The sequence below is a fragment of the Pinus tabuliformis genome, chromosome 4_2, assembly GCF_031772625.1.
Source record: "Pinus tabuliformis cultivar Carrire ecotype Pingquan chromosome 4_2, CPIR1, whole genome shotgun sequence".
Taxonomy (NCBI): Eukaryota; Viridiplantae; Streptophyta; class Pinopsida; order Pinales; family Pinaceae; genus Pinus; species Pinus tabuliformis.
Genome location: NC_142304.1, coordinates 1,006,202,763 through 1,006,222,906, shown reverse-complemented (window position 1 = coordinate 1,006,222,906; position 20,144 = coordinate 1,006,202,763). Strand labels below are relative to the sequence as shown.

The following is a 20,144-nucleotide window of genomic DNA, read 5'->3' as shown; positions in this document are numbered from 1 at the left end:
AAACACCCCATTGTCTGACCTCCTGCTAGTTCCTCCATCAGTTCGAACTACTTTAACTAACTTTAACTCAGTTAAACTAAATTAATTAATTACAACACAAAATTAACTCAACTAGGGATCCTATAATATAGGAGACACTCTACATAACTCAAGTTAGACCCTCAACTTGAATTAACTGAGCCAACTAAGTCAATTTAACCGAGTTAACTCGTACAAGTTGTCTTGTGAGGTGGAATTACTATTTTATTCCTAATTTAATTCAAGGGAAAAAAAATTAAATTAGGATTTTCTTGTTGCATTTTTAACACTCCCTCTCAACGAGAAATGGATTATTAGATACCCCAATCATGCCTCTATGGAAATTGAATTATCTTCTTGACAGTGCATTAGTCAAGATATCTACATACTATTCCTCTGTAGGAATGTATTCCAGCAACATGATTCTCCTCTGCAAACAATCTCGTAGATGGTGATATCAGATGTTGATATGCTTGGATCGATCATGAAAAACTAGATTCTTAGAGAGTTTGATACAACTCTCATTGTCACACGAAATCACTGTAGGATCCATCTTCTAACCAAATTACCCAACAACGATCTTCCTCATCCATATAGCCTCACAAGTTTCTTAACTATCAGCGATGTCATTTGCTTCTTACGAACTGAGTGCAACTGATCTCTACTTCTTGTTGTACTAAGAAAATGTTGCTGACCAAATACTGAAGATTCCTCTTGATGTGCTCTTTCCATCGGATGGAATCCCTACCCAATATGCATTTGTGACACCTTGAAGCTTCACTCCCTCTGTCCGTCTGTACCAAATACCAAATTGAGTGGTGCCTCTAAGGTATCTCAACACATGTTTAGCTTCCTTCCAATAGAGTTTGGTTTTCTTAACCATTGCTTGAATAAGGTGGTTAACTACAAAACATATGTCCAGTCGTGTGTTCACCAAATACATAAGTGAAGCCACAAGTTGCCTGTAAATAGTAGCCTCCACTACTTCACCTAGAGTAACATCTTCCTTCCTCCAATTTCCTGCTAGAGGAGTCTCTGTTGGTTTGTTGCTCTCCATGTGGAACTTCTTCAGTATCTTGTTGGAATACTTGACCTAAGAGACAAAGAGTTCCTCATCTCCTTGCCATACTTCCATACCAAGGAAATAATACTTGAGCCCCGGGTCCTTCATCTCGAATTCTCTTGCAAGATACTCTTTGCAAGATTTGATCAGCTTCTCATCACCTCTTATAATTAAATAATTGACATACAATATTATAATCAACAATTTACCTTCAACCACAATATGGTAAAGGTTCGCATCTCCTTCACTTTTGGTGAAGCCTAACCTCGCGAAATAACTATCAATCCTAATGTACCAAGAATAGGGTGATTGTTTCAATCCATACAATGCTTGATTGAGTCTGCACACATGTGACTCTCCGTTGAAGGTCTCAAATCCTTCTAACTGCCCAATGTACATCTCTTCCTCAACCACTCCATTGAGTAATGCTATCTTCACATCCATCTAATGCATCTTCCATCCCATTTGTGCTGAAAGTGCTAGAATAGATTTGATTGAAGATTACCTTGCTACTAGAGTAAAGGTCTCCCCGTAATCAATTGCCTTCACCTGAGAGAACCCTCTGGCCATAAATTTGGCCTTGTGTTCCTCCACACTCCCATATGGTGCTTGGTTTACCTTGTAAAGCCATTTGGAACTCACCACTGACTTGTTTGCTAGTATTGGGACCAATTCCCAAACATTGTCTCTGATAATGTAGTCATACGCCTCTACCATGGCATCAACCCATACTGGTTGTTTCACTACTTCCTTGAATGACAATGGCTCAATCTCTACACTCTTTCTCATTAGATCCATGTAGTTAGTGTATCAATTTGGTGACCTCCTATGCCTGCGTTGTGATGTGTGTGCTCCCACATCCTCTCTAGCATCATGCATCAATTTGTCAGCCTCGCTGATGCTCTTCCTTCCATCTCTGGAAGTCTCTACATGAGTGGGTGCTTCCACTCTTTGCTCCTCTGCATGTGGCTGCTCCACATCATCTTGAGGTTGTTCCTTTGGAGCTAAAAGCTCCTCATGTGCATGTAACTAAAGCTACCTCTCAAGGAAACATCTCATGGTCTTCTCTTCATCAAACTTCATATCTCTACGAACCATTGTCATCCTGCGAGATGGAAAGTACACCCGATAGTTGTGAGGTGTATTAGTGTACCCCACAAATATGAAAAACTCAGCTGTCAATTCTAGCTTTTTCCTTGCACCTTTGGTAACATGATAGTAGACTGATGAATCAAAGATCTTGAAGTGTTCCACATTTAGTTTCTTACTTGAAAAATCTTCTCCCAGTGTACTCATCCTGAGAATACGATGAGGAACCATGTTATGCACTTATACATTTTGTGTTTCAAGCTTCAGACCACAAGTGCAATGGTAGGCCTTGATCATGTAACATCGCCCGTGAAAATACCACAATACTTCGGTTATTACTTTCAACCACACCATTATGGTATAGGTTATGGGGTGCTATTAACTCCCGTCAAATTCCTTCTGATGCACAAATGTTTTTGAATTCATTCGACACATATTCTCCACCGTTATCATCCCTGAGAGCCTTCACTTTTCTACTAGTGTCTTTCTCAACAAATGCTTTAAATTCAAAAAATTTAGAGAACGTTTGATATTTCTTCGGCATGAAAAAATTGAGTACTTAGATGAGAAATCATCTACAAATATTACATAATACCTATTCTTGGTTGTGGAGGCTGTCGATAACGGTCCACACACAACTAAGTGAACTGTTTCAAGGATCACTTGCGCTGGACTATCCTTATCATGAAAGGTGGCTTTAGTGTACTTCCCCAACGTACACCCTTTGCATGTATCTCTCTGCTCTACTGCACACTTGGAAAGTCCTATAGAAATATGATGCATGATCTTCAAAGCTCCATGGTGCAAGTGACCAAATCTTTTATGCCACAATTCACTGATGTCTTGGTTTTTCCCCTTCTCTTCTTTTTTTCTCAACGTTGCACAATCTTATACATCTAATTTGTAGAGGTTCTTCACCTGAAACCTATTCCACTTCACTTATCCTGAGGCTATGTGATCAAGGAAATCCTTTCCTTTGCCAAATATCACATCATAGCCACGATCCTTGAACATAGCAATTGAAACTAAATTCTCCTTTAGACCCATAACATATATGACATCTTTTAATGTGGGAGGAGAACCAAACTCCCTCTGAAAAGTAACAATATTGATTCTAGTCAGGTTATACCTTCCATCATCTCCCAGTTCAGTGTGCATCTAGAGGTCCTTCTCCTCCAAGTCACTGAAGAACTCTTTGTTTCCAGTCATATTAATGAAGCCCCACTATCAAGATAGCACACAGTACCCATCAATAATGTCACCATGCAAGCAATGAGGGTGAAATCCAACTCGAATTGTGAAGCAAGAGCTCCACCTACTGCTCCACCTACCGCTCCTCCTAAGGGCTTCTTGTCGACTTTCTTGTGCGGACACTTCATGGCATAATGTCTCAGCTCATGACAGTGAAAGTATTTAATCTTTGACAAGTCCTCCTTCTTGCCTGCGTGACTAGAATCTGATTTGGAATGGGATGAATTCCCTTTCCTTTTCTTTGCCTTTCCATCCAAGGCACAATTCTCCTCATCATCATGCTTGGATGCTGATCCATCTCTGGTGTTCCGTTGAATCTCTTCTTGCACCAAGTCAAACCACAAACGCTCCCACTAAGGTAGCTTCTCCCTCCCATTTACCAAATCCTGGTAATTGTGCGAGCTCTTGGGAAGGCATAGAAGAGCTAGGCTGACCAAAACATCTTTAGAAACTGTAACAACAATACTTCCAAGCTCTTCCCGACATTGGGTGAACTTGGTCAAAGACATTGGTATTGTGTCACCCTTCTCCATCTTGATTTTCTTGATCTTTTCCTTCAGTTTCAACTTCTTATGTTCACTTCTGTTCCGAAACAGGTTTGTTACGGCCTTACACGTTGCATGTGGAGTCTCCTTCCCATGGAGGTTAAGACAATATGATTTCGAACTCCTTCTAGTATGATCCTTCTCTCCTTTGCAACACATTTCATCCACTCCAACATATCTTGAGCATCAATTGCTGGAGGCTTACAAATATCTTTGTCTATGAATTCCTTCATCTGTTGTCTTCCAACACTACCTCCATCATGTCCTTCCAAGCAATATAGTTCGAACTACCCTCAAGGGCATATTCGAGTCTCATTCCGTAGAACGACATCCTGCTAACTTTGAAGAATGATATTGCAAATTCGATACGAACTCATATTCTCCTCTTCTAGAGTGATTTATGCTCTGATACCTTGTAGAAATTCCTTGTAGATTCAAACTACTAATTTTCATTTACTAAAACAATAGACTTGAACCTACTGTACTCATTAGCAGAACCTTTTACAAAATCGCGAAATCATGAAGCATACAAGAGAAAGAATTAAATCAACACATTACACAATGATTTCCTGGGGAAAACCACAGCTAGAAACCCCTACTATTTGTATTGTGCATTAGTAAGAAAATATGAGAAGATTACAATGCTTTGCTCAAGCTCGAGCAACCTTTTTACTATCTTTATCTATCTCATTGATTCCTAGACAAGCCAAGGCGAATACTTAACTAAATTTTTTCTCTTCCAAGTACCTATTTCCTTGCATTGTTTCCTTAGGAATTAGCCCCTATTAATTAGGGAAATTCCTCAATATGAATTGTGCAATCCTAATAGGCCTTCCTCTGACTGCATGCACCACCTATACAATTCAGATGATTATACAATTGATTGTACACTATCCCTGAACTCCAATATCAACTCGGTAACTCTCAGATCTAACATGCATGAGCTATTTATGAGTGAATCATTAGTTAACTGGTTGAACACATGAAACAACACCTCACTATCTAACCTCCTACTAGTTACTCCATCAAATGGAAATTGTTTAACTGACTTTAAGTCAGTTAAATTGAATTAATTAATTACAACACAAAATAAACTCAACCAGGGCTCCTATAATATAGGAGACACTCTACATGACTCAAGTTAGACCCTCAACTCGAATTAACTAAGCCAACTAAGTCAATTTAACTTAGTTAACTCATCCAAGTTGTCTTATGATGTGGAATTACAATTTTATTCCTAATTTAATTCAAGGACAAATGTAAATTAGGATTTTCTTATTGCATTTTCAACAAATTCATCAACCACTGCTACATCCTCAAAGTAATTAATTTTACTATTATTTGCTTATAAAATCCAAACATTGAGAGGAAGATGTGTCTGTCTGGCAGTTTGAGTGAGGCGGTTTCAAGTCTTCTTGTCAAGTCTAATAATAGACTCACTTTAATCAACAAATTTGGTATCAACCACATAAAATCTGCAATCCTTAATCTTGGTAAAGGCTTTTAACAGTGATAAAAAATGGCAAGAACCAAAGACAGGATTGAATATTTCAGGGAAGTTGTTCACATCATTTCATCAAAGCAAATATTCAATAAGGTTATTGATCCCTCCTTGATAATAGTACATTGTATTTGCACTATTTCTTAATTTATATCTTATGCATATTAGGATTCCAAGAGGTTCTAGAGCACTGATAATTTTGGATTCTTCTTATTCTGGCTTTGCTCAACAGTGACCCTTGCATTTATCCTCGTATGTTTATTTTCAAAAGAAAGCATTCCATTCACAATACCGTATCCAAGATTAAGAAATAGTACCAACCCTAGTTCGAATGCTATTACATCTTGATGGATGTTGAAAATTAGAGTATTTTCTTAATCAATCACATTTTACTTCGTAGTTCTATTTTCAAATACCTCTAAAACCACTAATTGAGTTGTATGTTGGATTTAAAAAAGACAAATTTGCACATGAAGGTTTTCTTTGATTACATTTCTTATTGTTCTAGGGCTCAGTTTGAGAAATTGAAAATGCATAACAAATCTTGAAAGAGGATATCCTATATATGTGCAAGTTGCTTAATTATAACTGTGCTAAATGATGTAAAGATATTAGAATTTAGATCTCATTGTTTGTTTATGCGTACAGATTCAAAGTTCTTATGAAACACACTTGTTAACAACTTTAGTTCGCCCATCCATTTGAGGATGAAATGGACTTGAAAGTTGCAACTACCATCCAAGCATTTTTCATAAGGACCATGAGAAATGGCTCCAAAATTGATAGTGCAAAGGTATGAAGTTTGTCCAATATGTTTAAAATTAAATAACTCTACATATGTAGCATCATCAATGGTCTTAACATGGGAAATGATGACATCCATCTTTAACAATTGACAGACTACTGATACCAAGTTAGAAAGAAACCCATAACGAAATACATTAAAACCTATTGGACATTGGATAAACCAACGCACCCCGTGTGTTTCGTGACATGGACTAACAGCGTCTCGTGGATCCTTATCTCTGGTGATGCGATCATTGACTAGAACCTACAGGCTTTGGTCTAACGACAATCGTCATTCCCAACAAGTGGTATTAGAGCATAGGTCATGAGTTTGATAAACACTTTGCTCGCATTAGGGGGAAGATTGTTGAACATTTGATAAACCAACGCTCCCCGTGTGTTTCGCGACATGGACTAACCGCCTCTCGTGGATCCTTATCTCCGATGATGTGATCGTTGACTAACACTTGCAGGTTTTGGTCTAACGACAATCGTGATTCCCAACAAAATGGACTTCTAAAATGTAGAGATTACCACCAAGGGTTGATTTAACCCAACTTTTCAGTTTGAAGGTTAATTGGTTGTTTAATGAATACTTTGTGTTCAAAATCCTCAACATTCTTATGCACAAATGGCCAAAAAGATATCTTTGTAGTTGCGGAAGTGTCTTGTTAGGCCAAAAGTGATCCCCATGTGAAGATGGTTGAGCTTCTTTAATCAATAACTCATAAGATATATCATTATGTAATTCCCCTCTTAGAGAGATTACCCTTGTGATGAAATTTTGAGTTAGGGTTTCACACAAATAGATGACATAATTATATTTTGTAATAGAGTTGTAGTACTTCATTAAACTAGATAATTTTGATAGTATATATTTTGTAATAGAGTTGCAGTACTTCATTAAACTAGGTAATTGTAATAGCGGTATAAATGAGCGCCAGATTGACCAATCACACCACATTCACTATTCTTCTCAGGTAGTACAAGTTCTACATTTTGTTGAAAATAGTAGCCAGAAAGTGATTACTTGAGAAATCCAAAATCAATTTATTTTTGGCAGTAATTAGTGTCACCTTCATAAATATTTGGATGGAATCAATTTAATGCATCTCGCTGCTTTAAAATATCATAGAATTTGTTCCCTTTGAATACAACTACTACCCTCCAAAATTTACGTCAGTAGCTGCAAAATACGACAACCTTGGAGAAAAAAAAGTAATTATGTTCTCTCAAATGTAATCTAAAATCTGAATAGAATTGAAAAGCTTAATAATGTCTTACCCTTCAATTAGTATATATAAAAATATATTATACTCATTAATATGTAAATAATTTTAATTTTATTTCACTATACACCTTATAAATTTAATTAAAAAAATATTTTTATTTAATTTTATTATTCGTTCCATAATATATAAATATTTTGATTTTAAATTTAAAAACATATGTTGATTTTAGATTCAGATTCCATAATGCCTTGCCTTTTCATTTCCTATTACCAACGGACGTTTCTTCAGCACCATTTTCCCATAAAAGACAATGAGAAACTTTTTCCACTTTCTTTGAATAAATATCGACTTCCCAGTGGCATGTCAACATAAGAATTTTGATAGTTGAATACAAGGGATGGACCCTGGAATGGCAATACTAATGCCTCACTACCTAGTTGACTCATGAAATGCGGTATGTTTAATCAATCCTAGAAAACTCACCACTGAGGGCAGCCCAACGAGCATATTTCGACTTTAGATCTAAAAACATATACTATCTATATATGTATATAATTTTTTTCCGAAGGTTGTTTCACATTTCATAACATAATTTTTATTTTTTATTTTGCTATAAAATTTCTTATGTAATTCCGTTTTCAATATTAAAAATATATTTTTAATTTTATTATACATTATATAATTTAAAATCATATTTTTTTATTTAATTTTATATTATATAATTTTTATTTGATTATATTATATAAATATATATATTTTTAAAATTTCATTGCAAACTATATAATTATTTTGATGTAATTTTTTTATATAAAAAGTCCAATAATCATCTATATAACATAAATCTTATCTTTGTTAAAGAATATGAATATCAATTGGTTATTGTGTAATTATGTTATTAGAAATTATGAATATAAATGGTAAATAGGATAGTTAAAAGTAATTATATTAATACATGTGTTTATTTTAAAATAAGATTTTTAGAATTTTAATTGAATTATTATTAATTAAATTATTACAAAATATTCATGAAATATTAAAAAATATTTCAAGTTGCAGGATTGAAATTTATTTTTTAATTTTCAAATTAATATACAAAATATTATAAAATTAAATTAATAGAAAATTTGTACAAAATATGGTATTGATAAGGTTTGATATTATAATAAAGGCTAGTCTATTTACAAGTTAAAATAAATAATCATAATGGAAAATTAAATCATTATAACATATTCATGAAATATATTTAATAATCTCAAGATGAAAGATTGAAATTTATTTTATTTTTATTTTTCAAATTAATTTACAAAATACTATAACATTAAATTAAAATAAAATTTGTATTGATAAGTAATAAAAACTAACCTACTTACAAGTTAAAAAGAATCATCATAATTGGAAATGATAATCATATATATAAACTTATAATTTAATTCATTTTTATAATTTTTAATGATGTTTGGTTTTAGAACGAGCCATGAACCACATAGGATAAATAAATATGCAAAAGATAAAATAGTTTCACACCATCCTTAGAATGAGCTAACATGTTGTTATTTTTGTTAGTTAACTATATGTAAAGCTTGAGCATTTTTGAACCTTTTGAACCTTCTATTTCATTTGTACTTTTTCAACTAGATCTAGTAATCTCAACCTGATTGAGAGAGGCTTAGAAGTTTGTTGTTTCATGTACATCTGTGGCATGATTATTGTTGCATGCAACAACATCAATGCTTGAAGTGAGACGTCCTCTTCAACATGGCAGAGAATGATTGAAAAAATCATCATCAATCCCTTTCAATTCACCCTTATACTATATTTGCATACAATCATTTGGCTAAATAAACCACATAGGATAAATAAATATGCAAAAGATAAAATAGTTTCACACCATCCTTAGAATGAGCCAACATGTTGTTATTTTTGTTAGTTAACTATATGTAAAGCTTGGGCATTTTTGAACCTTTTGAACCTTCTATTTCATTTGTACCTTTTCAACTAGATCTAGTAATCTCAACTTGATTGAGAGAGGCTTAGAAGTTTGTTGTTTCCCTGTACATCTGTGGCATGATTATTGTTGCATGCAACAACATCAATGCTTGAAGTGAGACGTCCTCTTCAACATGGCAGAGAATGATTGAAAAAATCATCATCAATCCCATTCAATTCATCCTTATATTATATTTGCATACAATCATTTTGCTAATCTTATCTAACATGTGATCGTGGCATGATGATTGTTGCATGCAACAACCTAACATGTGATTGTGGCAAGATGATTGTTGCATGCAACAACATCAATGCTTGAAGTAAGAGGTCCTCTTCAACTGATAGAGAATAATTGAAGAAATCATAATCAATCCCATTCAATTCACCCTTATACTATTTTTGCATACAATCATTTGGTTAATCTTATCTAACATCTGATTTGGACATCTATGGTTAGAGAAGCCAACTAAGGCTAGGCAATCATTAGAGAAGCTAACGAAGGCCACACAACCTATACTCATGATGATTGATGTAGAATGGAATCACAACTTACCAATAACTAACAACCACACACTGCGGAAACAAATGAAAAACACATGCATGCAATCATACACATTTCAAAAGAAATAAACATGCAAATATCATTTTATCAACTAAAACCAATTTCCATGTGCATATGAGGCCTCCTAGGCTATTTCCATTACCATAATCACAATAGGGCTTTGACGACCTCTTTTGTTAGAGCCACATAACTTACGAAGACTATGAGGGTGAATGTCATTTTCACAAAACATGGACCACCTATCGATCATGTTTTCTTTGTCAAGAGTTCTAGGTTCTTTTTCTAAATTGCTTCAATTAGAGAACAATTCAAAGGCACGGAGAGTATATAACTCTAACAAAGTTGGAAGAGTATCTGGAACATAACAACAAAGGGAAATAGAGTGTGCAACAATTGGATGAGCATCTAGAATGGGAGCAATAGAGATCTTTGAAGGTTGACACAGGTAGGTAAGATGTGGGCAGTTGAATTTGTTGATCTATATGTGCAAACTTTTTTAGAGTACAAACTTGGTAAAAGTTTATATGTTAGGATTTGATCCAAAACAAAGAGGGACAAAGAAAACATGCAGATTGAACAATGACTCCCACAAGTCTATGCTTTCTTATTTTTTTTTAACTTTTCTCATAAATATTATAGGTTCTTTTCGAATTGTAGAAAGTTAAACATGAGCTTTACAACTTGTCTATCAGTTGACAACTTTCTAACTATATTTTCTTACTACTATCTCGTTCAAGAGTGGTCAATTTATATGCAACAAATAGTTCCTCTCCCATTTTTGTGTATTAGTGACAACATTTCTTGGAATTTTGTCAGTTGCATTGACACTTTTTAGCTAACCAGGTTAAAATTGTATTAGTTGTCGAGAAGATCATCAAACTCATCGATGGATTTTTGGTATTATTTTGCATTATCATTAGCTTAAGATGACATGAAATAATAAATATGTTTCTTTATGCCTTACATCCTTCACCAACATGACCCACTTCATCCAAAATTCAATCTTCCATCTCTTCTCTAATACTCTAATGTCAATCTCAGGAGAAATTGCATTATCAAAAATTCAATCTTCTATCTATTTTCCATTACTCTATGACCATTCCCTTTCATGGGAATTATACAATTTCACTAATACAATAGGATTCACCATAGTGCTAATGTTCTACTTTTGTTCATCACAACACATAATATAAATACAATTATCAAAGAACATATCGGATCTACAAATCCAATGCCAATTTAATATATCATTCATTGTTTATTTGATTATGAAACGCAAAGTACAACTTTTTCAAATTAACAATGCTATCTCAGTCATTTTACATGTCTTGGGGCCATGGCTAATCTTTGCACTTTTAAGAATATGGTTAATTTTTTAAAGGAAAGTTGCTCTTCGCAAGGAGGTTGACAGCGAGTTAAGAACGTGAAAGGAACGGACAATTGAAGTTCAAAAAATGAGGCAATTATGGATTTTGGATTTTATTAAATTGTTCTCACAAATAAAAATGAAAATTCATTTAATAACCCCATATTAAAAGGTGCATAGACGATCAAATTGAAGGCAGAATTTCATCCGAGGCGAAATTACAATTCCACTCCTGTAATATTTCAATTTTTAATTAATACAACCCTGGCCGTCACACGGTATATTCCGGCTGTGAAATTACTCCGGCAATGTTGCCGCTGCCGGCTTCCGCTTCTTTGTATTTCCAGTTTCCACGGCCGTCTTCCTCGATTCCACTGCCCGCGAAAAGATTTGTCTGCGACCGCTTTAGGTTTACTCCAAATAGCCGGACCGAAGAAGAAGAAAGAGAATCACCGTCTGTGGACGGAAAATCTTTGTCGAGATTCACGAAGACCAGCGACAATGGATTCCCGTCAGCTGACGCAGTCGGCTCGAGCGCCTTCGAATCATTCAAGGTGAGAGAATCGTGTCTGGCGCGGGCCGGAATCGAACGTTGAGCAACGGCGTTCATGAGCGGCGGCGACCCATAGAAAAGCTGCACCCACTGCGGATGACCGGCCACGGCGAAGTTGTCAACGGACAGCGGACAGCGTCTGGGGACCGGCTGCGCTGCGGCCGGGGACAGGAAACTGCAGGGCCGGTGGCGAAAGGTGATGAAGAGGTGACCCGAACTGGAGCTCCGCTCGAAGGTAACGATGTCGCCCGCTTGGAGGCGTTTTTCTATGACATAGCGGCTCCAGCCCTTGGTAAGCACGTAACTCTGGCTGCTGTTCCAGTAAGAATAGCGGAACCGCCATATTTTGTCGGTTCCGTCATCGAAACTTAGCAGGACACCTTTACCCTTGCTCCCGCAGACCCCACGTCGAGTGGTAAATATTTCTCGGCGTGCTGCTTCGGGATGACAAGGCGGTTCAACTTCCCGACGTCGCTGGGCGTCACGGTCTTGTCGAACAGGTGTTCGCGGGGATCCAAGGGATTCGAACGGGCAACCTCAGGAATTATGTGGGAAGCACTCTTATTTTGGTCCAATTCTTCGTCGTAGGTGTGCTTCCTGAGCATGTCCACGATCTCGTACTTGCGGTGTCCACACAAAAAGACCGCCTCCGTGTGGCTGTGGGCGAAGTTGAAATTGGTGATGGCTTCGGGGCCTAGAAACTTTATGGCGGCCCTATCGTAGGCTCTGGCGGCGTCTTCTTCACGATTGAATATCCCTAGCCAGACTCGCTTGTGCTTCTCATATATCTGCGCGCCCCACCGCCCGTTTGGCTGCAGCACTACGCCCTTGTACTGTGACGACGGCAGCTTCTTGCTGTAATTCTTCTCACCCTGCACCGATGGCATATTGACGGCGCTGATTCCGCTCCCCATTCTTTCCAGCTCCGTCTGACCCACAAATGAAGAAGAATTAAAGCAAACCGAGTTGCCAACAGGCGCAGGTAACGAGTTTGAGTCGTCCTCGATCTCACTCCAGGCCTCCTCGTTGTCTGATCTTGTCGAATCACTTCTCATCGCCTTGTTTCTGCAGACAGCTGTCCACGTAGATTCCGCCTCGCTTGAATTAATGGAGCTCTCGTGACTGTCGCATTTGCCCAATCTTGGAGATCCCAACTGTCATTGCCGCCCACCTGCAATATATACCCAACTTCAACGTTATGACAACAGGCAGCTTAATCCATACACAAATACTTACCCTTCTAATTCTCAATAAGGATGAGATTTCAATAAAAAACAAAAGTGATGAAATTTGGATATGTGGGAAGAAAAAGAGCAAGTAGATCTCAAAACCCGTTAAACAATCTAACAATAACACAGTCGACTTAAAAACATATACACAGTCACCGATCAATCCCAACTACAGCATGTGGCTCCAGCCAAATACATACACAATGAGTATATGACATTGGCTAACCTTGAGCAAATTACAAAGAGCCGCCTGCACGGGCACGGCCACACCACTGCCGGACATATTCTCCGACCTTGAGAAACGCCCCTACAACTCGGATGCAATCGCAAAATTCAGGAGGAATGAAGAATTAGGGATGATACGTCGATCGGAACGACGTATACTCAATAGAGATTTATATACTGAAGCAGCCCTGAATGAGTCGAAGGGCAAGTGAAGATATATGGGTAAAAGAAACTGGAAAATTATAGAAAGAGGAAAGCAGTAGGAAGGAGCATGTTTGAAGCAATGGTCTCTCTGCAGCTGCACCATAAATAGCAAATGGTCTTGCAGCCAGCCAGGCAGGCAGGCACCCTTCCCTTGACTTTTGGATGCCCATTCCTATCGCTCTTAGCTGGAGTACTCATGTCTCAAATAATTTTCTACATATAGAAATCGACTTTTTTATGGAATTAAACAGGATTTCAAAAAATATGATTTCAACAAATTTCAAGATCAAACTCAACAAATTTATAACTTCAAGAAAACAACTTTTTCCAGATAGAGATCAACAAATTTATAACTTCCAAAAAAAACCATTTATTAAAAGATTAACTTACTTCCGGTAAACCGAACACCGCGTCAATAATAAACCTCGCACTGAATCCTACGGCACCTCCAATCTGTGCGATACACTCTGGCTTCTTGAAAGCCCGGATGACGTCATGATGACCTGGTACAATGACGTCACTGTTCTTGTCCATTGCATCTGCGCCTAAATCATGAACGAGCACAAATTACTAGACCTCCTTTAATGTGCGTGGCATAAGAATCTCTGCACGTACTCCTTTCTAGGCTGATAAATTATTTTAGGGTTTTGAAAAGAATGGGAGCGGTAGTCATAATTTTCACATGATTAAAGTTATGGAGTATATTACCTCATGTTTCAAGGATTCGCACAAAATCTTTAGGAAAATCCTTAAAATAGAAAATCTTTATGTCAAAGCCTTTTCAATAAACCGGTTAGCTAATAAGTTAGCTTTGTGACTAGGAGTTCCTGCTAAATCCCGAGTCAGTGTTGTATTATTATGTCCAGACTGCCTTTTGAATATTCCGGTTGGCTAATACGTTAGCTTTGTGACTACGAGTTCCTGCTAAATCCTGAGTCAGTGTTGTATTATTATGTTCAGACTGCCTTTTGAATAATCGGGTTGGCTAATAAGTTAGCTATGGGGTTAAATTAATTTTTAGATAAGTTAATTTTACCCACTTATGAAGTCACTCTGTATGTGGTGACAACTCTAGAGGTATAATAAAGTCAGTTTATATTCCACTGCATTACAATATAGATACAAATATTTTATGTCAGAAAGTGCAATGCAAATGGTTTGCATCGAATTATTACATTCCACTGCAATACAATATAGATTTAAATATTTTAGGTCAGAAAATGCAATGTAAGTTGTTTGCATTGGAAACAAAAAAGTACGTAGCCATTTACAAAGTTTTGAAATATGTGTAGATTTAAGTATACTTATCAAGTTTGAATTTGGATTCAATACGGTAAAAATGGATTACATAAAATTTTATATAGAAAATGATTTGGGAGTATTTATTTTACTATTAGTTAAACTGTTTACCAATTCCCTAATGTAATGAAACTTTGTGTCAATGTGTTTTGTTCTCTTATGAAACACCAAATTCTTGGATAATACAATAGCTGAGTTATTGTCACAAACAATACTTGCTGTTGGCATAAGCTCCTTAACGTCCTTCTCATCCAAACTGCTTGACATGCTGCTGCTGTAGCTGCCACATATTCTGCTTCTGCTATAGACAATGCTACAATAGGCTGTTTTTTAGAAGCCCATGAAATAGCTCCTGAACCCATGTGAAAAACATAACCGGATGTGCTTTTCCTATCATCTACACTTCCAGCCCAATCACTATCAGTGTATCCAATTAAATTTGAACATTCTGAAGTAGTATATAAAATGTCAAACCTTTTAGTACCTTTAACATACCTCAAAATCCTTTTTGCTACCTGCCAATGTGCTTCTTTTGGCCTCTCCATGAATCTGGAAATTAAACTAACAACATAAATTATATCTGGCCTAGTTGCAGTCAAATACATGAAGCTGCCAACTATGCTCTTGTACAAACTAGGATCAAAATCCTTGCTGCTATCCTCTTTGCTGAGTTTTAATCCCATCACTGTGGGAGTGATTGCTGCCTTTCTCTCCTACATGTTAAATCTTTCCAACACTTCATTAACATATTTCGCCTGTGAGATAAAAATCCCATTTCCATTTTGTTCTACTTCTATTCCTAAGAAGTATCTCAGCAAACCCATGTCAGTCATTTCAAATTCTTCTTTCATGACTGTTTTGAAATTTTCAATAAGATAATCATCATTACCTGTGAAAATAACATCATCAACATATAACACAACAATTAGTAATTTACCATCCTTTTCTTTGATGTAGACGGTGGGTTCTCCCTCACACTTATCAAATCCATTTTCTAATAGATAGGAATCTATCCTACTGTACCATGCTCTTGGTGCTTGCTTCAGCCCATAAAGAGATTTCTTCAATCTACACACTTTGTGTTCTTGACCTTTCTTTTCATAGCCTAGAGGTTGTTCAATGTAAACCTCTTCCATTAACACTCCATTTAGGAATGCTGACTTCACGTCCATTTGGTAAACTTTCCACTTGTTTTGTGCTGCTATGGACAACACTTCTCTCACTGTTTCCATTCTAGCAACCGGTGCAAAAGTTTCCTCATAGTCTCTCCCATACTACTGCTTATATCCTTTGACAACCAGTCTTGCCTTGTGTCTTTCTATTTTGCCTTTTGCATTACTCTTGGTCTTGTAGACCCATTTGACTCCAATGACTTCTTTACCTTTTGGTAGTTCAACCAAATCCCATGTCTTGTTTCTTTCTATGGCATTGATCTCCTCATCCATAGCTTCTATCCATTTCTTATCCTTAATTGCTTCTTCGAAATGAACAGGGTCATCAACATGACAATATAATGCAAACAAAGAATTCATACCTTCATTTGCTGCCTCTTGCTCATAAATGTCACTTAAATTTATGAATTTCTTACCTCTTTCATTTGGTGTACAAGTGCTTGAAGAAGCACTTGAATTTCCTCCTTGTGGTGTGCTTGTAGAAGCACTTTCATTTCTCCTCAAGGGTGTTCCTTGCTATCCTTGTGTTGGTGCTGCTGTTTGGGGAATTTGGTAAGTATGGAACGAAGTGTTTTATTTAATGGGTAAATAATTAATTAAATTTAACTTAAAATTGAATAGAAATATATATTTTTAATTATTGTGTTGAGACCACTGTCATAGAGATGTTGTAATATCATATTTAATATTTTCAAAATAAAAATAAAATTAAAAGCATAAAATAAATAATTAATGATTAAATTAATTTTGATTTATCTAAACTCTAGAGATACCAAGTGTTTAGAGGGAAAAAAGATTTGATCTCTCTAGGGGCTTGCTGGATCTGAAGTTAAAATGGATCTAGGATGGTTGTATATAATGTTAGTTAAATATCATTAAGTATAAGAAGATGCTAAATAGAATAAAGTATTAGAGGCTTTTTAAAATTATTTTAAACTCAAGCTAGGATGGCATATCAATGCTCCATCTTAATTAGATCATTATTAGATAGAAAATAAATCATAATCTTTTCGCAAATATAAAGATGATATTAGAAATTACTACCTCAAAGTTTAAGGAAAATTTGTAGTGTACTGAGGAGTGAGAAGGGAAAATGTAATAAAGATATCACAAGGAAGTGATAAAACCAAAGAAACTGGTTATTTGTCAATTCCCAAAATCTTTCAAGACAAAAGAGTTGAAATGAAAAACATTTTATCTTAAATTGTCTATCATATACTCAAATTATATATCAATTCAAAATATTTGTCACACTATCAACCTTCTCCGCCTTTGAACTTACAAAAACTATGGTTATCTTGGAATACTTCTCATGTGTGTATGTATATATGTAATGCATAGAATTCCATGGAATATCTAATCTTTTGAAAATTTCATAGATAATTTTTAGTCTTAATGGATGTTCTTCATTATCATTAGGGTCCAAATTATTATTATTATTATTATCCAAGGTCACAGCCAAGCCAAACACTAAATTGGTTAATGTACATACTCACATGCTTGTGTTAATGTACATAGAAGGCCTCCATTATATAGCAATGGAGGAAGCCCAACGTTGGATAAGGATAACTGCAACAACTAGGTAAATACAAGTCCATATGTGAGCTTACAACTCACCATACTTAGCTCATAGTGAAATGAAGCATTGGAAAAGACAAACTCCAACACCCCCCCTTAAGCGAAACATAGGGAGTAAAATAAAGAAAAAAGAAAACAAAGAATGGGTCTCGACAATAAGGCCTGATAAGGTACCCATGTACAAACTCTCATAAACAGAGAAAGAGAGAAAAACTCGTAGCAAAAAACTCCCGCCCAAAAGAGAGAGATGAAAATGCTCAAATTATGATGGATCTATAACTGTAGATACAATAATGATATACTAAATGGCAAAAACATAGGCCTGCTCCAATGAAGTATGGAATTTTGAAGTACCAAAAATATGAAAATGATAACCATGAAACCTCAATGAGGTTGGTTGATCTCTGAAGTTGTATTTTTGCAGGGGCACAAGGGTGGCAAACACTATCAACTTCTTCCAAAAATCTTAAAAAAAAATAGGCGTCAGTAAAGAACCAGGACAAGGCTTCAAACAGAAGCAACACCATCAACCAACAAACAACCAATGAGGCGTGTAAGTATGGAAAACTCAGCACAAATGTTGTGCAACAACACTCCTGAAGTGGTTTGAACACCGTCACCATCAAACTAATCAAACAAAAAAAGACAACTGTCAACAAAGAAATGACAACATCTATCACCATCTAAGCCCCTCCCCAAAACACAATTGAAGGAATAGTGGCAGTCAATAATGAAAAACTGATGCAACTTGGAAATATGAAGTCTTCAAGCATTGGCTGAAATGATGCCATGACCATCCATCGGTCTATCCACAATTGATCCTGATGGTTGGCACTGGTCCATGATTCATTCTTTCACCTATGTTTTGAATCAATTTGAATTTTGGAATCCAAATTAACCAATAATGTTGGAACCTAGATGATTTCCTTTGATGAGGATGTGGAAATTCCTCAGGCTTTGTTTTTGTAGATTTAAAGCTCGGTGCTGCAACATTTTCATCTATAATGACATTAACAACGATTTCATCAACACACTTAATACAAACATTTTTTTCAAACACCTCACAAATGGATGTAGGTGATGAGGCAACAACAAGATCGTATCCAAGACCTGTTCTTGATGTTTTCACTATAGGGTTAATAGGATCAACAATTCCATGTCCATTATTCCCAAGTCCTCCTTCAGTATATCCCATCTTGTTAAGCAATCAGGATCCCATACCAGTAGTATGTTTTTCAAAACTAGGTGCAGCAATAACATGTGATGATTCATGATCATATGTATCAACCATCTGACAATCAACATCATCAAGTGTGGAAGAAGGAGAGCTTGGAAGCTCAACATCAAATGTCCTCATCTGACATTTATGAAGACGATTAACTTCCATTTCAAGTTGTTGCTTATACTCTTGCAACTTATGAATGACCTCATCTTTTTTAGTTAACTTTTGTGACAAAAAAGTTGATGTTGTTCCAACATTGTTTCTTTTAAGCAATCAATCTCCATAACATGTTAATGGTTTTTCTCTTCCAATTGATTTTTCAAATTTGAGTTAGAAAAATACTCAACTTCCTCCTACAAATAATCAAGGAGGTTCATCTTCTCTTGGAATTCATCTGCAAGAATTTGGAGATATTTTCCCATGGTTGATTCCAAATGTTCAACCTTGTTGAATTTTTCAGCTTTGGAATTTTGCAACCCATTCTTAAGAGTTACGTTCTCTACTTGCAAGACAACTACTATTGACTGCAATTGAAGAATCTCTTTAGAAAGTTCATATGTTGCCTTCTTCTCATGAAGCTCTTGTAACCTTTTACCCATTTTGAAAAGACCAAGTTGGAACATGTGTTTCAACTGACCACAAAAGAAAAATTGCTACAAAAAAGGTACCTGCCCACCCCACTAATTGAACTAGTTTAACCTCCCTCATGTGTTGTGACAGGTGGGTGATGTATCCTTGATTATTTACCTGGTGTTTTAATATAGTTCAATTCGTGGGGTGGGTAGGTACCATCGCAATTCACTCCAGTCTATTTTTTGTGGTGGAGGAGATGGAGGGTAGCTGCTACGCCATGATGCTGAATCACTTCACATTTATGAATGAAAAGACAAGAAGAAATGTCGAAATCAACCAGGCCATTATTTATAGCAGCTGGTTGCAAACGGTAAACCAAAGGATTTTGTCAATACAGGGTAGAATCGCCATGAAGATGGTCTCTGCAAGCAACAAAAGTGGTGGCAGAACAGGGTCAGAACGCTCCAGGAATATTTGGTTCACAGTTCATGCAAGCAGGTGGTAAAGGAAATTGTTAAAGCGATCGATGAGAACATGGCAATTTTGTATGACCAGTTTTCAGGACTCGGAAAAGACATGGAACTATTACAAAAGACTATGGAGAGCTTGTGCATTGACGTGATGAGTTTGTAACAAAAGGTGGAGAACATTGAAATTAAAGTGGAGACTGCAATAGTCAGGGTGTTTAAG

General features: G+C 36.2%; 1 pseudogene; it reads right to left on the bottom strand.

The window, feature by feature from the left end:
* Positions 1-11,670: 11,670 nt before the first annotated feature.
* Positions 11,671-13,007, bottom strand: LOC149173036 (AP2/ERF and B3 domain-containing transcription factor ARF14 pseudogene; annotated as a pseudogene).
* Between the last annotated feature and the right edge of the window lie 7,137 nt (positions 13,008-20,144).